Source organism: Hydractinia symbiolongicarpus, chromosome 12, assembly GCF_029227915.1.
Source record: "Hydractinia symbiolongicarpus strain clone_291-10 chromosome 12, HSymV2.1, whole genome shotgun sequence".
In the NCBI taxonomy this organism is placed as follows: Eukaryota; Metazoa; Cnidaria; class Hydrozoa; order Anthoathecata; family Hydractiniidae; genus Hydractinia; species Hydractinia symbiolongicarpus.
In genome coordinates this window covers 16,394,934-16,417,477 of record NC_079886.1, presented here as the reverse complement: position 1 = coordinate 16,417,477, position 22,544 = coordinate 16,394,934, and positions in this window count along the sequence as shown.

The following is a 22,544-nucleotide window of genomic DNA, read 5'->3' as shown; positions in this document are numbered from 1 at the left end:
ACGTGCAGCAATAGGTACCAACCCAAATGTTTTGATTAAAAGTCATAGCAAAGCGCACGCGTGTGCCTTCTAACAATTAGAAAATCTAAAACCCTCTGCTTCGATGTTTTTAGGATCTTATGTTCTTGAAAATTCCAAAAGCCAGTGATAGTAAACAGGTGATTTTTTTGTGAGGCGTGTTTAGAGGACTTTGTAAATAATTGCAAATGGTGTATTGCAGCAACCTTTCTTTCAATATAAAGAATGAACGCTTTTTGTTTGGCTTATAAACTGATTTTTCTCGACAAATTTCGATAAGCACTTGTCAATATACTTTACAATTCACTGGTGTGCAATAAAGACATATTCGTTCTGGTATATAATTTATTTAATTGCAGAAAATACAATCATCTCACAACAGTAACAAGATAATAAAGTCTACGAATCGCTTTCCGCGTGTATCCTCCTTGCGTTTCTGCTCATTAGGCTTTCGTGTAAGTCATTAATGTCGAAAAAGGCGACCCATTTCGCAGCCTCTTCATAAATGCTATTCTCGATTTCATTTCTTTCCATTCATACCACAGCATTGTGTTGGACAAAGGGGTCCGCACTGGTTGGCGCAAGAAGGTGGACATTGAGGAATGCAATTTATATTCTGACAAGGTGGAGTGGTACATACTGGACAGGGTGGTAAAATAGGGCATTGGGTTGGACATGGAGGTGGTGTTGGTTGAGATATTTCCATTACGCCACCCATAGTGCAGCAGTCGGTGGGACACCCAGTAGGGGGACAAGGTTGTGGGCATGGTGGTGGGCATTCGTCTAAAAAAAGAAAAATATTTGATAAGTAATCAATCCATGAGAAGTTTAAAATGCAAGAAAAAACAAAACAAATAACCTAACATGATCTTACCATGTTTTATCAATGTTATCGTTGGTCCTTTCACCACATCGCCCTCGGGGTTCTTCATTTCGTTGTCGTCAATGGTGTTCAGTTCGCGAGTTACATAGTCACCATTTTTGACTTGAAAATCACCCGAGTTTGAACAGTGGCCAACATTCAACACCATATCAATACTAACACCTCGTGGAATATCCTTATTTGGAAATGGGATTGAATATTTCAAATTAGCTTTTGAAGGATTGCGATATATCTCGTGCGCCAAACATTTAGCAGCGACATCTTGCTTTGAAGTGTCAGCTATACAGGCAATCAGGCAACTACCTGCAGGTAAGTCGTCTGATAAGTCGGCAGGGTACTTGATGCTACCTTCGACATTTTTGCCATCTAAATTGATTGAGAATACAGACCCAATTAGGCATACTAGCACGATAAGGTGTGTCTTCATCTTGCTTTTTCTTTTCACCAGATTACAATTTCCTCTTCAGGTCACAATAAGAAAAAAAATTACGATGATGGCAGAATGCTGATATTTGTTTGAATATTTTACCTGCGTGCTAAATCACCGTTAAAATCATACGCTCTAATGAACTATAATTTTGCAATAAATTATTCGGCAAATGATCTTGTCATTTGAAGTGATGGAGTCATGATAAACCAGGCCACAACACTTTCGCCCGCCAGGGTTGAATAAGCAAGAAACATTTGAATTTAATGACCACCTTAGCTATTATTTACATAGTCTTGCAACAAATACATGCATAATATTATATGCATAATTTTTTTCGCTGAATATGAACATTATTGCACTGGCTAATAATCAAACAAAATAAGCTATTTAAAATCATTCCGTATAAATAAAAATAATACTCTGTTTTTTTACATAGTTTTTACTAGTACAATATAAAAATACAAATAAATTATAAAGATTCTTAAGCAAAGCAAAACAACAAATCGTCTACAAAATGGTAAACGTTTTCACCCAAATTCTTTAACTGCAAATATTTTTGCTAGCTATAATTCCATAAAATATTATGAAGATTGGCGCACCACGCGGTCCACATCTCCTTGTTACCATATCAACCGGCCATAGGAGTCTGGCAGCATTGCGTCGGGCAGTTTGGTGTGCATTGCACTGAACAGGAGCCGGGGCAAGCAGGTGGTGTAGGACAAGCCGGACAAGGAGGTGTGGTACATACAGGACAAGGAGGTAGCGTTGTGCAAGGTGGGCATGGTGGATTAGTACATACTGGACAAGGTGTTGGTTGCAATGTTGGTGCTACTGTAGGGCATGTGACTGGACATACTTGTTGTGAAGAAAGTTGATAATTCGGTTGATCTATCGGGACGCAACAGTTTTCTGGACATCCAGTATCCGGACAAGGTAGCGGACATTGCGGTGGACAGGTCGTTTCATTTGTTTTAACGATGTCTACGAACATACAAAAAAATAAAAAGAAGGTTTGAACAAAATAGGGAAAAAAACTATTAGCTTTTAAACTTAGTTCGCAGGTACGATATATTAAAACAGTGAGCAGTAGCAACCCATGAAGTTATGGACACGGTGTAAGATAAACGAAGCCTTGCAAAGAAACCTTTACCTTACGTGCAGTTCTTGTTATCGTTTAGAGAGAAAGATTGGTCTTGTCATCACTCAAAATATTTTTAAGGGCAAAAGGCTAAGGTTTCCTTAGAAGGAAAATTTATACTGCGTTTTCTATTCCTCAAAAACACTTTTTTAATGATATAAAAAATATCGCTTAGCTTCATTTAACTTCATTCTTATATTCAGTTTAAAGCGATGGTAAAAGATAAAAGTGTTCACAGTTATAACAAAATTCTGTTGTTAAACGATTTTTCCTTATCTGTAGGTGTGTGAACGAAGCTTAAGTTTTTGTTCACCAATTGCATGTAGATAAAAACGCAGTCACTTACCAACATTTGTGAGGTAAACCTCAGGTCCTTCAATTTTGTTTCCAGTACTTTCGTCAATACTTTCTCGGGAAATAGTATTCTGCGTATCTGATATGTAATCATGTTTGCCTACGGTAGGACCTGACGATGATGAGCAATGACCAATATTCAATACCGCACCAACACTGAATACTGTGGAGTCAGGAAAATCATTTCTGGGGAAATGCAAGGTGTATTTTTTCGTCGAGTGTTTTGTTACTGTGTAATACACTCTGTGTGCAATGGCTGGAGCTGCCACGTCTTGTACTGAGACATCTAATAAGGAAACATGCAAACAGGAGCCACTTGGAACATATTCAGGAAAAGTCTTTGGATATAATATTCTTCCTTCCACTTTTTTTCCATGAAGATTAATCGAAGCATGGATGCCAACAAACAAAGGCAACAAAAAGATAAGCGGATTCATTTTCTTTTTCTTTGTATTTAGGAAAAAAAAAAATTTTTTTTTGCTGGCAATTTTTACACCTTTGAAGTTCTTACACCATTGTTTCTTTTCATGCTTCATTGAGCTAAAGACGTGTAGCTACAAAAGTCTCTTTCTGTATGAAAAGGAAATTCCACAATTGAAAGCTACAGCACCTGCATTTAACATTTCTTCACAAACTTTTTAATTGTATTTTAACCAGGCATAACGTTTCATAGAAGCACACTAAGTTAAAGAATTATGACAAACTTGTAGAATTTCCACCACATATTTATTGAAAATCCTCTCTACAGGAATCACTTGCGCCCAAAAATCAAATTAGTTTTTTAAAATATGTTCTTGGATTACTGTAATAGTCTTGCTAAACCTGTGAGATCTATTAAGATTTCATTACAGTTGGTGCAAAGAAAGATACACTATTCATGGAGCTACCTGCAACAGGGCGTAAAAACTTTTAGGTGAGTTTGCATGAAATACACCGGAAGCAATTTAACAGAGCTAACCATAACAATCGCGGGGCAAATCGACGTCCGCACAATTTTTCCCGCAGGAAATTTTCTTTAAATGATGTCCGCTTGCAGCTAAATACCCTCTCCCACTTTGTCTCCATTTTAGCTAACCACCCTGCCGCCTTCCCCATGGTGTAGACGTCCTTCATGGACCACCCCTAATGCGCAAAAATTGAAAAAAGCGTGTTGTAGGGAATAAAGTTTAGCACGGTCCTGAGGCTCTTTGGTTTGGAACAACGATGGAACAACCTTTACCGTCCAAATATAAAAAAATAACAAGCCTGAGGGACTAGGTCGATCAAACATATTACATGGAACTGAAACTGAATAATTGAGGTGATTGAATTCATTTTCATGCACTGTTTTTTTCTTATCAGATATTTATGTTTTATCAATTCTGATAAACAAGCCACGATAGAGCGCGTTTTATTGGTTGAGAAAAGCGACGGTGTAAAATTTACTTTTGTATTATCTTTCTTGGGGAAGCTAGTGAGCTGGAAGATACAATTAAAATGGCGACGAGATATTAGAACACTGGACAAAACAACAAAAAATATGTGTTGTGCTAAGGATTAGCCGACTATATTGGTGTCGACAGAACATGGGACAAACAATTTACAGAGGTGTATGATGCGCCAACATTAAAAATATAGCTACCCCAAAGTTATATTTACAATATTGGCGCATGTTACACGCATGCGCACATTTGATTGCGCGTTATGACTTTTTTAATTTAAAAAATTCTTTATTCTAACTGTGTGTGAGTGATTATGCGCATGCGTGCATTGAGGTGTATTATAAATTATAAGAAAAGCAGCTGCTGCTTCCAAGATTCCTTACAAAAGATTAATTTATAATTTTCCTTTTGTCAGGATGAGAAGATGATGTTAATAGGAATAACTCCAGATGCCTTTACAACTTTCTTAAAAACACATTTTATTGATTTCTTATCAACATAAACTCATTATAAACCTTAAATGTTCTTAACTCGTTTTGCATTTTTAACTGACTATATTCCTACATTTGGCCTCGGATATAAAAAACACATGCATGAGGAAACTCACGCAACAGAAATCAAACGAATTGTATAATGCAACGAACAAATTTGTATTTATACTAGTGAATGTTGAAATTATTTATGGTGTGGCGTAAACTTTTAAAAAACTCCCCAGTAGATTTAGTAAGGACCATAAAAATCCCTACAAAAAGGTGGGTTACCGAGACTATTAGTTTTCTTAAAAAAGCTTAAAAATATCGTTATTGTATCAAGATTATATTTTCAGAAGTATACCATTTACCATAGAAATACTAAAAGGAGAAAGATAAACAACGTCAACAGATCTATTGTATTATGCGCGTTTACTCTATTCAATTCAATTTCAAAGGAATTCAATAAATTAACTTAGAATTGTTTTTATAACAATAAACCCGATTGTTCATAAATGTGAACATTCTATAAATGCGTTATCCATGCATTTACAGAATGTTCACATTAATGGTCTATTTCTCTATCATTGTTAATATTTTTAAAGTTAGGTATTAAATTTCGTCATTTTTGAATCAACAAGGTTCGAAACTGCGTGAAGCCAACAAAAAGAGATTATGGAGTTTATAAAACATCAAAAACATTTTTAAAGAATTTGCATTCGGAAAATTAGATATTCTGTGACAAAATTCGGCGGACGTTTTACATGCCGAGAAGAAATCGTCCAAGGGACTAAGTAATTTGCTAGGGGTATCTAGTCTTCGAATTAAGTGCACTGTTAACATAATTAGTTTATGGAACATCTGTTTTTAAAATTCCGTGAACTGATGTCGGGTTGATATTTAATCTGGATAGAAAACGTGCAGGAAAAGTTGCAGAAATGCCAGATATCTCTGATTGTATTGATGGTGAAGGAAGCACTTCCAACGGCGGAGTTGGCGGCACACACTCACTTGATAAGCAGTTCTGTGGCGCACATGCTGGGGAAGCACATCCCACCGTTGGAACACTACCATAGTTAGCGTCACAATCTGTTATGAATCCATCGGAATTGCAATTAGATTGAACTGGATCTGGTGCAGGTAAAGACGTTCCTAGAGTGCAAATTTATATAAAAAATTTGATGAAGACTCACTGGTTACAAATTTTTTTTAACATATTTAAGAAAAAGAAACCAGGGTTTAGGCTAGCGTGTAGTCGAGAAAAATTTCAGTAATCCCTTTCTCCCGACTAATGTGTTGGGTATCAGGTAAAAAAAGATAATATGTCTGGTTATTTCGAAAGAAATCATGGCTTTGTATCTTCTACCTTCTCACCTTTCCCTCTCCTTTTATCACTAAATTCATAAGTTATTATGAAACTAGTTAATTTGACTTCAGTGGGAACAAAATTTAAACATTCAAATGAAAAATAAAATGGTAAAAAAGCTTGCGTTAGATTTGTAGTTGGGTTAAGGTTAGTAGGATAAAAATGTTAGTCACAGAATAAGTCAGTAGGAGGAAGACTTTTAGCTGGGAGAAGCGTTAGTCAGCGATCCTTAAAATTAGCCACTTTCCCACAATAAGGTAGATTCCTCTTACCCTCTGCTCTTTGCAAAGTTAGCGATGGTCCTCTAATGACACCATGTACAGCATTCTGCACCATTTCTGTTGTGAGAATTTTTCCTTCCGATTTATAGTCGTCTTGTTTTATAACAACTGCAGATGATTGTGAGCAGCAACCAAGATTAACGACTGCGTCAACTGCATATTGCTTTGAAGAAGACAACAATTGGTCCGATATCTGAATAGAATATTTTTTGGTAGTATGTTTGGATGGTTGACGGTACACTTTAGACGCAATGACAACAGCAGGTACGTCTTTCAAAGATATGTCCAAAAGCCGTACAATTAAACAAGAACTTTCTGGAATGATTTCGATAAACGTGGGTGGATAAAGTATTTCACCGTCAATACTTTCCGGAGTTGGTTTGGGAAATGATTGAGTCGTAATAAATAACATTAAAATTGCAGTAACTTTCATGGTAACTGTTAATTCTGCAGCCATGTCTAAAATAATATTTGCATCAGCATAATAAAAAAATGAGACAAAAACTTAGGGTTAACTTAATTTAAATGTTGAGAACCGACTCTTTAGTCTACTATTGCGTTTAGCACGCATCGAAATCAGCCAAGTTGACGGTGACAATCGAAAAAGCGGCATATAAATGTGACCAACTTCGTTTGACCAACATTGCATATAAAGTTGACATTCTCTAAACTCAATATTATTGGCGTATTTGAGATTCTACTATAAATAACGTCAATTTATAGTGCAAAAAATCAACCACGCAGTACCATATGAATTAACTTCTTTTCTATAACTCGTGATATTAAATTACAGTCAACTGGTACTATAGTTTGAAGAACAAACACAACATGATTTATTGAAATCAGAGTGTTGATAATGAAGAGCACAAAAATAAAAAAAATTGAATTTTTTTCTATTTTTTTATTTCCATTTTCATACATGCTTTATCTAGGGTAATAGTTTACTTACCATTTTACGATGATAACATAACGAACCAAAAAATCTATTATAAAATGTTTTTTAAAAAAACTTCGGCACGAGAAAAGTGTTTGTTAGAAAAAAATTTAAAATTTAAAAACTTTGGAAATAATTGTGATTGTGTCCATCCACCATGCGACAGAATTTTGCTGTAAATGAGTTACGAGCTAATAGTTAGCGCCATATTTCATACCATGCCAGCAGAGGACAATGCACATTTTTGCTAGCACATAGATGGGTTACAATGATGAAATTGAATTAAAGTAACGAACGGTTTACAATTACGAATAAAGAAAATAGCGGCTAAATGATTTCCCTAAAATAATATCTCTAGGTATAATTTAGGCATATTGTGAGAAGAGGGGTTTCTTACTTCACTCTTTTTTCATGTAAGCAACAACTTATAAGCAACGCGAAGCATAAATGCTTTATAAAACAAAGCAATTTGAAAGCAGCAATCAGTCTGGGATGTGTAAATGAAAAAAACAAAGGAAAAGGACATATCATAGGGACAAAAAGCAGCAATAGTTCCTGAGATTTTTCTTCGTTCTAAAAGTCAAATAACGTACTTGATTTACAAGCAAGAGAAGCCGATGCTATAGGTCCTACTGGCAGATATGTAACATAGTTAGTTACAGTTGGCTGGACGAGTTTTAAATTCACTTGGGGTTAAGAAAACAAAAATAAGTGGTGGGAGTCAAATGTAGCGAGCACTTGGGCGAACTTTACCTCTTAAATACTTTCCTTAATAACATTACTAGGGTGTTGAATAAAATCTTTAAAAACACTTTGTTATACACGTGATTGGTAAATAATCAAGTTGATATAAAAAAGTTATATAAAATTTAAATCACATGTTTGTCATTTTCTGCACTTTCGCTGTGTTTCAACGCTGACGATTGAACCAATATTTTCTCCGTATGTAACTTTTCTTCTTTTTCTTATTTGCTGATCTTCTGACGGCCCTGATGCATCCTGTGGAACATCTATCTATTAGATGGCGTCTGTCTAAATCGCTTTTTGATAGTGATACTTTCATTTTCACTCTGCTCGCATCAGCACAGCATTCAATAGGACAAGCGCTTGGACATTCCAGCTCAATGTTAAAAATGAGAGAGGTTTTGGAAGGTGTAGTTCGCCTACTGTGTTGCATGTAATTTGGTGGTTTATTGGTGGGTACAATCACTTTGGAAGTAGTGGGCTTCACTTCCTTAAAATCTGTACCATACGACGGCTCGCTTGTCATTGTTAAGGACCCTCGGTGAGTACTAGACACTTTTCTTACTTTGGACGTTGTTGTGGAAACTTTTTTTTCCAGCATTATCGACTTTGTCGGCGAAATGTTCTTAGTTGGTGCAGATTCCGCTGTTAAAACATCACCAGTGAATGTCGATTCTGTTGTTGAAATATCATCATTGTATGTCGATTTTGTTGTGGAAATGTCGTCATTGCAAGTCGATTCCGTTGTCGAAACGTCGACATTAAGTGTCGATTCTGTTGTGGAAACTTCGTCATTGTATGTCGATTCCGTTGTCGAAACGTCGTTATTGTATGTCGATTCTGTTGTGGAAACGTCGACACTGAATGTCGATTCTGTTGTGAAAACGTCGTCATTAAATGTCGATTTCGTTGTCGAAACGTCGTCATAAAATGTCAATTCTGTTGTAGAAACGTCGTCACTGAATGTTGATTCTGTTGTGGAAACGTCGTCACTGAATGTTGATTCTGTTGTGGAAACGTCGTCACTGAATGTTGATTCTGTTGTGGAAACAACGTCATTGAATGTCGAATCTGTTGTCGAAACGTCGTCACTGAATGTTGATTCTGTTGTGGAAACGTCGTCATTGAATGTCGATTCCGTTGTCGAAACATCGTCATTGAATGTCGACTCTGTTGTGGAAACAACGTCGTTGAATGTCGAATCTGTTGTCGAAACATCGTTATTGTATGTCGATTCTGTTGTGAAAACGTCATCATTAAATGTCGATTTCGTTGTCGAACCGTTGTCATTGAATGTTGATTTTGTTGTGGAAACGTCGTCATTGAATGTCGAATCCGTTGTCGAAACGTCGTCATAGTTTGTCGATTCTGTTGTGGAAACGTCGTCACTGAATGTTGATTCTGTTGTGGAAACGTCGTCATTGAATGTTGATTCTGTTGTGGAAACGTCGTCATTGAATGTCGATTCCGTTGTCGAAACGTCGTCAAAGTATGTCGATTCTGTTGTGGAAACGTCGTCATTATATGTCGATTCTGTTGTGGAAACGTCGTCATTGAATGTCGATTCAGTTGTTGGAACGTTATCATTAAATGTCGATTTTGTTGTGGAAACTTCGTCAAGTGGTATTGATTCTGTTGTCAAAACGTCGTTATTGAATGTCGATTCGGTTGTTGAAGCGTCGTTATTATATGTCGACTCAGTTGTAGAATCTTTCTCCGTAGTTGTCGATCTTGTTGTGAAGAAGTTGTCAGTTAGGTCTTCGCTAGTTGGTATTGAGTCCGTCGTGGAAACTTCAAAACCCATTGTAGAATCCGTCGTGGAAACCTCATCCGTGTATTTTGACTCGTCGACGGTTGTTGTCGACTCCGTAGTAGAAGGTTCGCCTGAGGATGTCGATTCTGTTGAAGGTCTTTTACGGGTCACTGCAATAAAAGAAAAATCATCTTCTTTAAGTAAATTAAGCGCATGCGCATGACAATACTAGTGCCTTGTACATCAATGATAGATACAGAATATGCAATTTAAACAGTTGACCACAATTACCAACGGTGCCTATATATTCTATAAAAGCCGCCCATGCTTAAGCCCTGAGGACGAGGCTAACCGGGTAAATCCTTGTATGCATAGACATTTCAGATTTATTCATCTTAATTTTGTGCAACGGAAAAGTTTGTCCATTGAATTCAAAATCGCTTTATTGTTTTAATTTTGCACTTTTAGTATTAAGTCCACTCTGAGACGAAAAAGAAAGAAATGCTGGTAAGCACTCCTGCTTTTGGAAAAAACTTTAAACACGATAACTTTATCATTCACAGAAAAAATGCAACAATCAAAAAGCAAAATATACATACCTGGAGCTATGTTCACGGTCGGGCCAAATCTTCGTAAATTTTTTGTTGGTTCCATTTTATTTCTGTAAAATGAACCAGATGTGAAGTCGCCTTTGTGAGTAGAACCATCCTTAGAACACCAACCGATATTCAAGTTAATTCTGATCGCCTCATACTCTGCTTCCATATTCGGAACGGTGAAAAAATACTTCCCATCATGTTCTTTTGAAGGATTGTGAATTATCTGCGCTAAAGTGGTGTTTCTTCCGGTGTGTTTTGCAAAGTATTCCAAAAACAAACACGAGTCAGGTGGAATATATTTAGGCACGCTGTCGTCGTATACGATACGCCCTCCGATTCGTTTGTCTTTTGGTTTTTCTTTTCTTTCTTCATCAATAGAATCTTGCACTAAAAATATACATCTTACTCTTAAAGTTATATATTCTGCCTAAAACTTTATATTACAGCGCTACGTCCGAAACATGCGCAGCCAAATTTTTACAAAACATGTTATACTGACATTTAACGCTGCAAAACTAACGCATTAAGAACCAAGGCAAAAATGGTCGATCAAATATTTGCTGATTTAATAAATTGATTTGAAACTCTTTCCCCTTTTCGGTTGATCGATTTGGAACACAGATACATACCACACATACACATCACACAAAACTCTATAAAAGCGAAAACAATATTTTTTCCTTTGGCTAATGGCAAAACGTTAAATATTTTCGACTAATACTTCTTGTTATTGGTTACTAAAGTTTTCTTATGAAGCTTTTCTTGTCAAGAAAACGTTCCAAGCACACATGTTTGAAACTGACAGCAAGTCTTGTTAAAGGATTTTTGCCTTAGTAAGCCTTAAGTCCTCGTAATTTTCAGAATAAGTGCTGCTATGTTGTTACATACGTCCTGTTGTACATGATGTTGCTTATATTCTTAACCAAATCCATTCACACAGACATTTTTAGTCACGTGTCTAGTACGTTGTGACAAATATTTTCTGCTCAAAGTAAAAAAATTTGTTGCTAAGGGCGTTATTATGGACAGGTTATGCCAGGTAAGAATAAAAATTGTAAAATATGTAACCTGGGTGTAGAAGAATAGCTGGTCCATATACATCAGAAGAACCACTTGTTCGGGATGGCGTAAAACTGCCTTTTTCAAGAGGTCCTGAAGTAAAATCAAGAAATCTGGTTCCTCCGTCATCAGAGCACCAACCAACGTTAAGATTTATCTGTATGGCTTGATAATCAACCGGCTCATCACGAAGATTAAACAAGTAACTAGTATGCTTCTCTCTTATAGGATTTGTAATAATTTGTTTTAATGTTATGTTGGATCCATCGTGTTCACTAAAGTAGAGCATATACAAGCACGATTCGGCTGGTAGTCTGGCTGGCACGCTGCGATGGTACAAAATAAGTCCAGTTAGAGCTTTACTGCAATCAATGGATATCGCACGTAGGAGTAAAAAAGTTACAAAAAGCAACATTGTTTTTGAAACAAGAAATGCGCCAATGCAAAACTCTAGTTTTTGAGAAAACTCTAGTTTTTGCGAATATGACTTAGTGACGCCGCACGTTGGGTTGTGAATTTAAAATATTTATTTGACGAAGTCATTGAGCAGCGAATATTTTAACTTCAAAAAACTAAATTCTGAAGTATGGTTTTATTTATAGATCTTACACATTTTTGTTAAACTACTCAATCATGCCGAAAACTGAGAAATTTAAACACAGATAAAGATAACACTTGTGAAAACAGCTATTTATTTTCAACATCGACGGCAATGCTTTATAAATCCTAAGAAGGTCATATCTTTTCAGACGCTTGCAGACAGTCATGAACTGGTCATTTGTATTTAGCCTCATCCGCAAACAGTGTGCTGGGATTGTGTAATACCAACCAAAATTGAAAAAGAGTTCTGAGGACGGGGTTGGAACAATACAGAAGGAACACAATACAACTTCCGTTTTGGACACTTCCCTTTTTGTGTGTGTGTGTGTGCCTCAACTGTTTTTTTTTGTGTATGAGTCTCAGTAAAGATAAATATTAAGAGATTGTACACTACCGTAATGCTTCAAATGAAAGTCCCCCCTCTATTAAACGCCCCCTCAAATATACGCCCCCCTTATCAGTCATTTTAAAAATAAAGCCCCTCTCTAACAACCTCGTTTCCAGGAAAGGCTTAGGGGCCACAAGACCCTGGAGACAAGGTTGTCCTTCTAATAGACGCTCCCCACGAACAGACGCCCCTCCCTCGGGGGCGTTTATTCAAGGCGATAGTAAAAGTATATGAAAAAATCAATAACTGTTACTGTTTTGCTCTTTTTATTAAAGGGTAATTTTAATAAGGCTATTATAATATAGAAATTTTATAAATACAACTAAACACAATCTCCCATATTTGATACATCGGTAAAATAAATGAAAAATCAAATGTTAAATCTCCCTGATAAGATATCTTATCAGAGAAATTCATCTTATCAGGGCAATTCAACATTCGATTTTTCATTTATTTTACCGATGTATCAAATTAGGAGATTGTGGTTAGTTGTATCAGCCACATCTTCTTCTGTTATCGCGAATTCGAGATAACAGAAGAAGATGTGGCTGATGCTTCGTCTGACTTCAATATTATTGACGAAGATGACGACGAACTAGATATATTTAAAGTTTATATTATAGGTATCCTTAAAAACTCCAAAAGAGACGAAGTGGAAAAAATTTAATAAACGCCCCCGTTTATTCGAAGCATTGCGATATTTCATTTTTTTAAGCGCCCCTAAAAGCGAAATTTAGGGTTGATAGGGGCGTTGGTAGGTTGATTGGCGTTGCTCGTGTAAGAAAAGCAACGTATATGCATAGAGGTATAAGTTCTTTTATACCTCCATGGAATATGGATGGGAAAGCATGTTATAAACCAGGATCAGCGATTTAATTCTGGGGGGCGGGGAAGTCAAACAAACAAGTTGGCTGAAGATGGCGGAATGAAGTTGGCTGATGGTGTTGTCGTATAAGTCTTAGCAAATCGTTGTTCTTATAAACAAAATTCTTATAAAAATCTAGTTTTTATATTGACCGGCGGGACGACCCCCCCTTACCCATCCCCAACCGATATCAGAAATAGAAAAAGAAGCCGTGTAAATAAGGTTGCAATGGAACTACGTGAAAACAAGTTCAGGATGATCACATTACCAAAAGCTTTTCAATAAAGCAGATGCAGATACGCACCATTTATGTTGCCTAAAATACACCAATATTTTAAACTGAAGAAGGTATTTTTAAACTGATGCGTTCTTACCTCTCAGTTTTGACCTATCAGCCATTTTAAAAAATGTACGTGTTCATCTTTTTAGTTTAAACGGGTGATATTTTCTATCAAAATTTATATCTATAACTGTTCTAAACTTTTCAAGAGAAACGAGCAGCATTTTAAAACCAAGAAAATAAATAAAACAAAAATGAAATAAAAACAAAACAAAATAAGTAAAAGATCAAATAAAAATTGTTTTTAGCTTTACATCCCGAGCCGCAAAATTTGCAACAAATTTTAACGCATCAATATACAAGGCCCGATAGTCCATAGCTCAAAATGTCGGTCTTATTCGTTAAAGCTTTTGTCATACTATGATTAGTATAAACCCACTAAAAAAGAATCAAATAAATAAATGAAGATTTTGCTTCGTTTTATTCAAACATTTGCCTTTGCTCTATGTTATTTAACTTTACCATGATAAACTTTTTTTCTCCAAGGATAATCACACATCCAGCAATAGTTCTTTTCTTGTTCGGAAACATTAAAATGTGACACGTGTATACTTTTAATCAATCGAGTTTTCCCCACTGGTAACCCTTTAAGTTTAGGCCTTCCGTTTGCCTAACATTTTTTGTTGTTGTTGATATTTTACTTATGAAACGTACATACAACAGTGTTAAGTATGTAAGAACAAATTGTTAAATCACTTGAAACCCGTTTATAGCCATTTAAAGCTTGGGTTCGCACAACCCGAGCTTTAATGACCAAACGATATAAAGTACACAACTATGAAACTATGATCTCCATCATTGGGGATTTTTTCGTGAGTATTGTTACATGGAATTTGTAGTATAGGCCTTAAAATAAATGGCGGACTGACGTCCCGTCTCCCTGTTCATTTTAACATAAAGGGATTAGTCTACAGAAGAAAATGACTTTAAAGTCATTTGCCTCGCCTAAGATAAATAAAACACTGTTTTTACAACTCGAAAGGGCATAGAAGAAGAGGAAGAAGTCTTGGTTTCTGTTGATTTGATTTGTTTTTGGCTTGTCTTGTTTTGCTCAACACTTGTTTTTCTTTCCCTTTTTGTTTTGGATATAATTATCCTTACCCTATGCTAAGAGTATAAAACCTTCCAATCTTCCCTTAAAAATTTTCTTAGACATTTTTCTTGCACGTGTTATATCACAGTTTCTTGTCCTTTTTCAGTACAGTATAGATAGGAGTTTCTTTAGATAGGAGTTTCTTTTCTATCTCTTCACTTGATGCCTGCAATAGAGTTTCTGAAAGCCAGCTCACTCTCCAATTAAAATTAATGGCTTTATCAAAACTTAAGCCAAGCAGGCACAAGTATTTCTATTTTTTAATCCTCTTGTCAGGGGACATCTGCCTCAACCCAGGTCCTGTTAAGTATCCCTGTTCTTCATGCTTAAAACCTGTGGCAAAAACACACAAAGCACTTTCTTGTGACAAGTGTGGATTATGGGCTCATAAAAAATGTGAGCGTATTTCTGATAAAAAATATCAACAATTTATGAAGACTCCTGAAGATAAACTGTTTTTCGTTTGCAGTCCCTGTCTTTCTCGTAATTTGCCCTTTGCTAATGAGGAGTCATTTGGTGACGAAATTCCGGACAACATCAATATTACTATTGATGAAAACTTTGATTTTGAGGCAATCAGAAATGGGAAGGGCTTAAAAATGGCCCCTCTCAACATTAATGGTCTGTCATCCAAACTAGACTATGTTAAACTTCTGCTACATCAAACAAAACTTGATGTATTCTCCATCTGTGAAACCAAAATTGATGACACCATCACTGACAATGATGTTAAAATTGATGGCTATGTTTGTTATAGGAATGATCGGAATAGACGAGGTGGGGGTGTTCTAATTTTTGTTAATGAAAACTTGGATAGCCACCTTTTGAAACACCTTTACTTCGAAAATGTTGAATCACTATGGGTGAAAGTGTGCCTGAAAAAAACTAAACCTATTTATCTGTGTGGGGTTTACAGGCCACCTGGAGGTAGTGATTTGCAGAGTACCGAAAACCTGTGTACTCATTTTAAACAGTGTTTTAACAAGCTCCCAAAAGAAAAAGAAGTTTTTATCTTGGGAGATTTTAACTGTAACATGCTTTCAAAATATGCTCTTTCCTCCAAAATAAAGGAATTATGCTCCACTCTTTTCCTAAAACAACATATTACGGAGCCAACTCGTGTTACTGAAAATAGTAGCACTCTTATAGACTTGATACTTTCTAACAGTTCTTGTATTTCTAAAACTGGTGTCATGGATTTAGGCATCAGTGATCACAATTTAGTTTATGTGATTAGAAAATTCAAAAGGCCAAAATTTGAACCTAAAACATGCAAGGTTCGTAGCTACAAGAACTTCAGTGAAGAGGCTTTTCTGAAGGACCTCAGGAATTTAGACTGGTCATATTTTAATAATTATGATGACCTTGATAAAGCATGTGAGAAACTGAATAAAAATGTTAAAACAGTGGCTGACAAACATGCCCCTTTCAAAACACATAGATTTTCTGGCCGTGTTGAGGCATGGGTCACTGATGAATTAATAATAGCCATCAAAGAAAGAGACTTCTTGAAACGGAAAGCATCAAAAACAAAATCCATCATAGACTGGGAAGCTTTCAAACAAAAAAGGAACCAGGTTATAGGTCTCAAAAATCGACTCAAAAACGAGTACTATAATGACGTTTTGCAGGACTTTCAAAAACGGCCAAAACAACTTTGGAAAACCCTAAAAAAACTGGTTCCTGATAAGTCAGGCAATACTACCTCGATAAAACGAGTAGTCCAAAACGATGGTACAGAAACTTCTCACCCAAAAGAAATTTCCAACACATTCAATTCATTTTTTGTCAGTGTTGGTGCCAAACTAGCCTCTAAATTTTCTTCTGACACTACTAATGTTAATCCACCTGTTAGCGGACACGATTTTCGGTGGGCTCGTATTGAGACCAAAAGTGTCGAAAAAATAATTAGATCACTAAAACTTAATAAAGCTACAGGCTTGGACGGAATTGGTTCACGACTGCTAAAAGCAGGTTCGTCAGTTTTAAGTATTTATTTATCAAGTCTTTTCAACAAATCTTTATTTACTGGTTATGTACCTAAATGTTGGAAGACTAAAAGGGTCTCGCCTATTTTTAAAAGTGGCAATAAAACAGATCCTACTAATTATCGGCCTATCTCCATTTTGCCAATTCCTATGAAAATTTTTGAAAAGTTAGTGCATGAGCAAATGTCTCATTTTATTTCTGAGCACAACTTCCTGAATGACAGACAGTCCGGATTTCGAAAAACTCTTTTCCACAGAAACTGCAGTAGTCGATGTCTCTGATTTTATTCTTACTGAGCTCGACCAACATAAGTTTGTTTGTGCTGTGCTCATTGACCTTAAAAAAGCTTTTGACACTGTTGATCATAAAATTTTGTTAAAAAAACTATGGTGTTTTGGCATCAGAGATGCTGCCTTTGACTGGTTCGAGTCCTACTTAACGGACCGAATGCAGCTGACTCTTGTAAACGACACAGGATCAGATCTGCTTCATGAAGACGCTTTTGGGGTGCCACAGGGATCTGTGTTGGGGCCCCTGCTCTTTCTTTTGTATATTGATGACTTAAAATCTGTCATCAATTCAAACTACCATCATCTATATGCGGATGATACAATAATTATTTCGTCTCATAAAAACTTGGATACCCTTGTCTCCCAGGTCGAGTTAGAACTTTCACAAGTCGACCTCTGGCTGAATAATAACAAAATGACTATTAATACGGACAAAACTGAAACAATCTTTTTCGGCAACCACAGCCAGTTAAAAAAAGTTGAGAACAAAACTATCAACTATATGGGTATTCCTTTGAAGAGGAGCGAAAAAGTTAAATATCTTGGGGTAACATTTGATCAAAAAATGCAATGGGAAAAGCACATTAATGACATAAATAGAAAAATACTAATTAAATATTCTAAAATTAGAACCATTGCATCCTGTTTAACACCTCACACAAAAAACCTTTTAATTAATGCACTTGTCATGCCATATTTCAACTACTGCTCCTCGGCATGGGCTTGTGCCACCCAAGGTAGATTGGGAAAACTAGAAAAACGATTAAAATGTGTCCGTACCTTTCTTGGGAAAGAGAGGGAATATTCAATGAATAATTTACTCATCAAAAACGATGCCATATTAGTTTTCAAAGCCATGAATCACATTGCTCCTGATTACATGCGCTCAAAATTCCTTTTGACAAAAAACTGTCATAATCATCAAACAAGAGGAGCTTCAAAAAACAGGTTCACACTTCCCTTGGTCAACACGGAATTTGGCAAAAAAGCCTTCCCATTTAGAGCTGCAAAAGTGTGGAATAATCTTCCTGACCAAGTGACCTGTGATGGAAGTCTGCTTTCGTTTAAGACTTCCATCTCTAATGTACTTGGCAAATTCTAATGGAGATCACTTTTTAATTTTTTAATTTTTGTTTTTTATTCTTTTTCTTTTCAATTTTCACAGATTATAAATGTTACTATGTTTGATTGAGCTGAGGCAGTCTAAGGTTTATCATTTTTTGTTTCTTTTTTGTTCTAGTGGCCCCCAGTGGAAACAATTCACTAACTATAGGTTTTTGTGATTTTCTGGGCTAGCCACTTTAAATATTTATTATTATTATTATTATTATTATTATTATTAGTATAGTTAGCTAGCTAGCTAGGCTATAGCTAGCTAAGTGTTTTAGTTAGTTTTATCTACGTTTTTTATTTTAACAATCAGCAAGCTAGTTTACGAACAAATGAACAATTTGCCATAATAGAGGACAAAACCTAATGTCCCCTGGAGCTAGCTAGTGCATTTCTACTACAAAGTCAGACAGGCCAGCAGCGGAGAGCTGGTATTAGGGACAAACTCATGGGATTGCTCCCATTAAAGTGAAAATAATATGGAACTGTATATTTGTATGCACTTTAATATGACGTAAAGTGCGTATTAATAGTGTGTAGCGCTATTCATACGTAATATATGACATATTTACGCCGGAAAAAAGAATCCTAACCCCAACCCATAAAGCACTTTACGTAGGAATAGTGGATGAACATATACATACGCAAAAGTGGGCAAAAGTGCGTACAAATATACACTACAAAATACTACCTGTATATAGTACCATCCAAAGAAGAGCTCTAAAATACGACTTTTTATACAGTAAGTTTAAATAAACTAATCATTTTATTAACCATATTTGGTTAGTTTATTTATAACTTGCTGTATATTGTATAAACTTGTGTTTTAATATATGCTGTATTTACTGATGGTGGCTGCAGAAACTTTAATAAAAAATGATTGAAAACAACTTTGTCTCTTTTTATAATAAATAGCTATAGCTATATATATAAATAAGTTAAAAAAGTGTCTTGTTGCCATAAAAACTTCACAAAGGATTTGAGGCAGGAGCGTACAAAAGCTTAGCACTCTAGCCCCTTCAGCAGGCTAGAGTGCAGAGGATGCATCTTATTATATATGCATAATCTCTCCTCCTCCCCCAAAAAAGAAGAAAAGAAGAAGAGGTGACCATGTCTGGGAAAGTGGGAACTATTTCACAATGAACGATTCTTTGGAACTATAATTACCCACAAAGTTATTTACATATAGTCTTATACAATTCACAAGCAAGAGTCTGGAAGTACTTGCCCATGCAAGGTTACCTTATCATCAATAATACAGCTTTTTTTCTTATTACACTATATCACTAGTCTTTGCAGGAAGATTTTGGCTTATGTTTAGCAAAAGCATGTGTCAAGTGTTTTGGTGTACTACATGTAGTATATACATTAGTGGACTTCCCATAACATTTAGCATTTTGCATGTGCTATCAATAATCCTTTAAAACTTGATGCCTGTTTAATGTTTTTTGAACCACAGCAGCTGTATATATATTTTGTTTTTTTAGAAATTTGTTAAAATGAACAAATTAAAAAATTTTCTGGGAAGAGAGGTTGGTATTTACAAAATTTACCTTGCCTAATTTTTAGTGACCAAGAGAGATAGATAGATGAGTGTTAAAATGAAACGTGTCTCACTTTTATATTCTCTGTTTTTTATTAAAAATAATATATGTACTTCAGAAACTATTGTGGGTTATATTGTTTTTGATTTTCTTTCAAGTTGACAAGAAAGTTTTGTAAAATATATTTATGTGATTCTTGTTTGTGAAATACCTCTTTAGGGTTTGTGAAACTATTTAAATAGGTTAGATAGATGTGCATATTTTACATGGCTAGCCTCACAAATATCGAGGGATATACCCTGTCTATTATTTCCAGGAGGGGCCATGGTGTAGATGGAGAGTCCTAGAGTATTTAATGCTCATTTGAGCTACGCAGACCCAATTAGAGCCCGCGCTCTACTAGACAACTCCCGGCAACATCCAACGGCCCACACAGTGTGCCATCTTCCCAATTTCCCTCACATGGCTTGGGTTAACCCGGGGCTATGGTAACATTCACTCGCCCATGCTGAATCGCCGTCAAGAGGAATCGAACCCCGGTCTCCCGCACAGAGTACGAGAGCTATAACCACTAATCTAACCCCTTTCAAAACACATAGATTTTCTGGCCGTGTTGAGGCATGGGTCACTGATGAATTAATAATAGCCATCAAAGAAAGAGACTTCTTGAAACGGAAAGCATCAAAAACAAAATCCATCATAGACTGGGAAGCTTTCAAACAAAAAAGGAACCAGGTTATAGGTCTCAAAAATCGACTCAAAAATGAGTACTATAATGACGTTTTGCAGGACTTTCAAAAACGGCCAAAACAACTTTGGAAAACCCTAAAAAAACTGGTTCCTGATAAGTCAGGCAATACTACCTCGATAAAACGAGTAGTCCAAAACGATGGTACAGAAACTTCTCATCCAAAAGAAATTTCCAACACATTCAATTCATTTTTTGTCAGTGTTGGTGCCAAACTAGCCTCTAAATTTTCTTCTGACACTACTAATGTTAATCCACCTGTTAGCGGACACGATTTTCGGTGGGCTCGTATTGAGACCAAAAGTGTCGAAAAAATAATTAGATCACTAAAACTTAATAAAGCTACAGGCTTGGACGGAATTGGTTCACGACTGCTAAAAGCAGGTTCGTCAGTTTTAAGTATTTATTTATCAAGTCTTTTCAACAAATCTTTATTTACTGGTTATGTACCTAAATGTTGGAAGACTAAAAGGGTCTCGCCTATTTTTAAAAGTGGCAATAAAACAGATCCTACTAATTATCGGCCTATCTCCATTTTGCCAATTCCTATGAAAATTTTTGAAAAGTTAGTGCATGAGCAAATGTCTCATTTTATTTCTGAGCACAACTTCCTGAATGACAGACAGTCCGGATTTCGAAAACTCTTTTCCACAGAAACTGCAGTAGTCGATGTCTCTGATTTTATTCTTACTGAGCTCGACCAACATAAGTTTGTTTGTGCTGTGCTCATTGACCTTAAAAAAGCTTTTGACACTGTTGATCATAAAATTTTGTTAAAAAAACTATGGTGTTTTGGCATCAGAGATGCTGCCTTTGACTGGTTCGAGTCCTACTTAACGGACCGAATGCAGCTGACTCTTGTAAACGACACAGGATCAGATCTGCTTCATGAAGACGCTTTTGGGGTGCCACAGGGATCTGTGTTGGGGCCCCTGCTCTTTCTTTTGTATATTGATGACTTAAAATCTGTCATCAATTCAAACTACCATCATCTATATGCGGATGATACAATAATTATTTCGTCTCATAAAAACTTGGATACCCTTGTCTCCCAGGTCGAGTTAGAACTTTCACAAGTCGACCTCTGGCTGAATAATAACAAAATGACTATTAATACGGACAAAACTGAAACAATCTTTTTCGGCAACCACAGCCAGTTAAAAAAAGTTGAGAACAAAACTATCAACTATATGGGTATTCCTTTGAAGAGGAGCGAAAAAGTTAAATATCTTGGGGTAACATTTGATCAAAAAATGCAATGGGAAAAGCACATTAATGACATAAATAGAAAAATACTAATTAAATATTCTAAAATTAGAACCATTGCATCCTGTTTAACACCTCACACAAAAAACCTTTTAATTAATGCACTTGTCATGCCATATTTCAACTACTGCTCCTCGGCATGGGCTTGTGCCACCCAAGGTAGATTGGGAAAACTAGAAAAACGATTAAAATGTGTCCGTACCTTTCTTGGGAAAGAGAGGGAATATTCAATGAATAATTTACTCATCAAAAACGATGCCATATTAGTTTTCAAAGCCATGAATCACATTGCTCCTGATTACATGCGCTCAAAATTCCTTTTGACAAAAAACTGTCATAATCATCAAACAAGAGGAGCTTCAAAAAACAGGTTCACACTTCCCTTGGTCAACACGGAATTTGGCAAAAAAGCCTTCCCATTTAGAGCTGCAAAAGTGTGGAATAATCTTCCTGACCAAGTGACCTGTGATGGAAGTCTGCTTTCGTTTAAGACTTCCATCTCTAATGTACTTGGCAAATTCTAATGGAGATCACTTTTTAATTTTTTAATTTTTGTTTTTTATTCTTTTTCTTTTCAATTTTCACAGATTATAAATGTTACTATGTTTGATTGAGCTGAGGCAGTCTAAGGTTTATCATTTTTTGTTTCTTTTTTGTTCTAGTGGCCCCCAGTGGAAACAATTCACTAACTATAGGTTTTTGTGATTTTCTGGGCTAGCCACTTTAAATATTTATTATTATTATTATTATTATTATTATTATTAGTATAGTTAGCTAGCTAGCTAGGCTATAGCTAGCTAAGTGTTTTAGTTAGTTTTATCTACGTTTTTTATTTTAACAATCAGCAAGCTAGTTTACGAA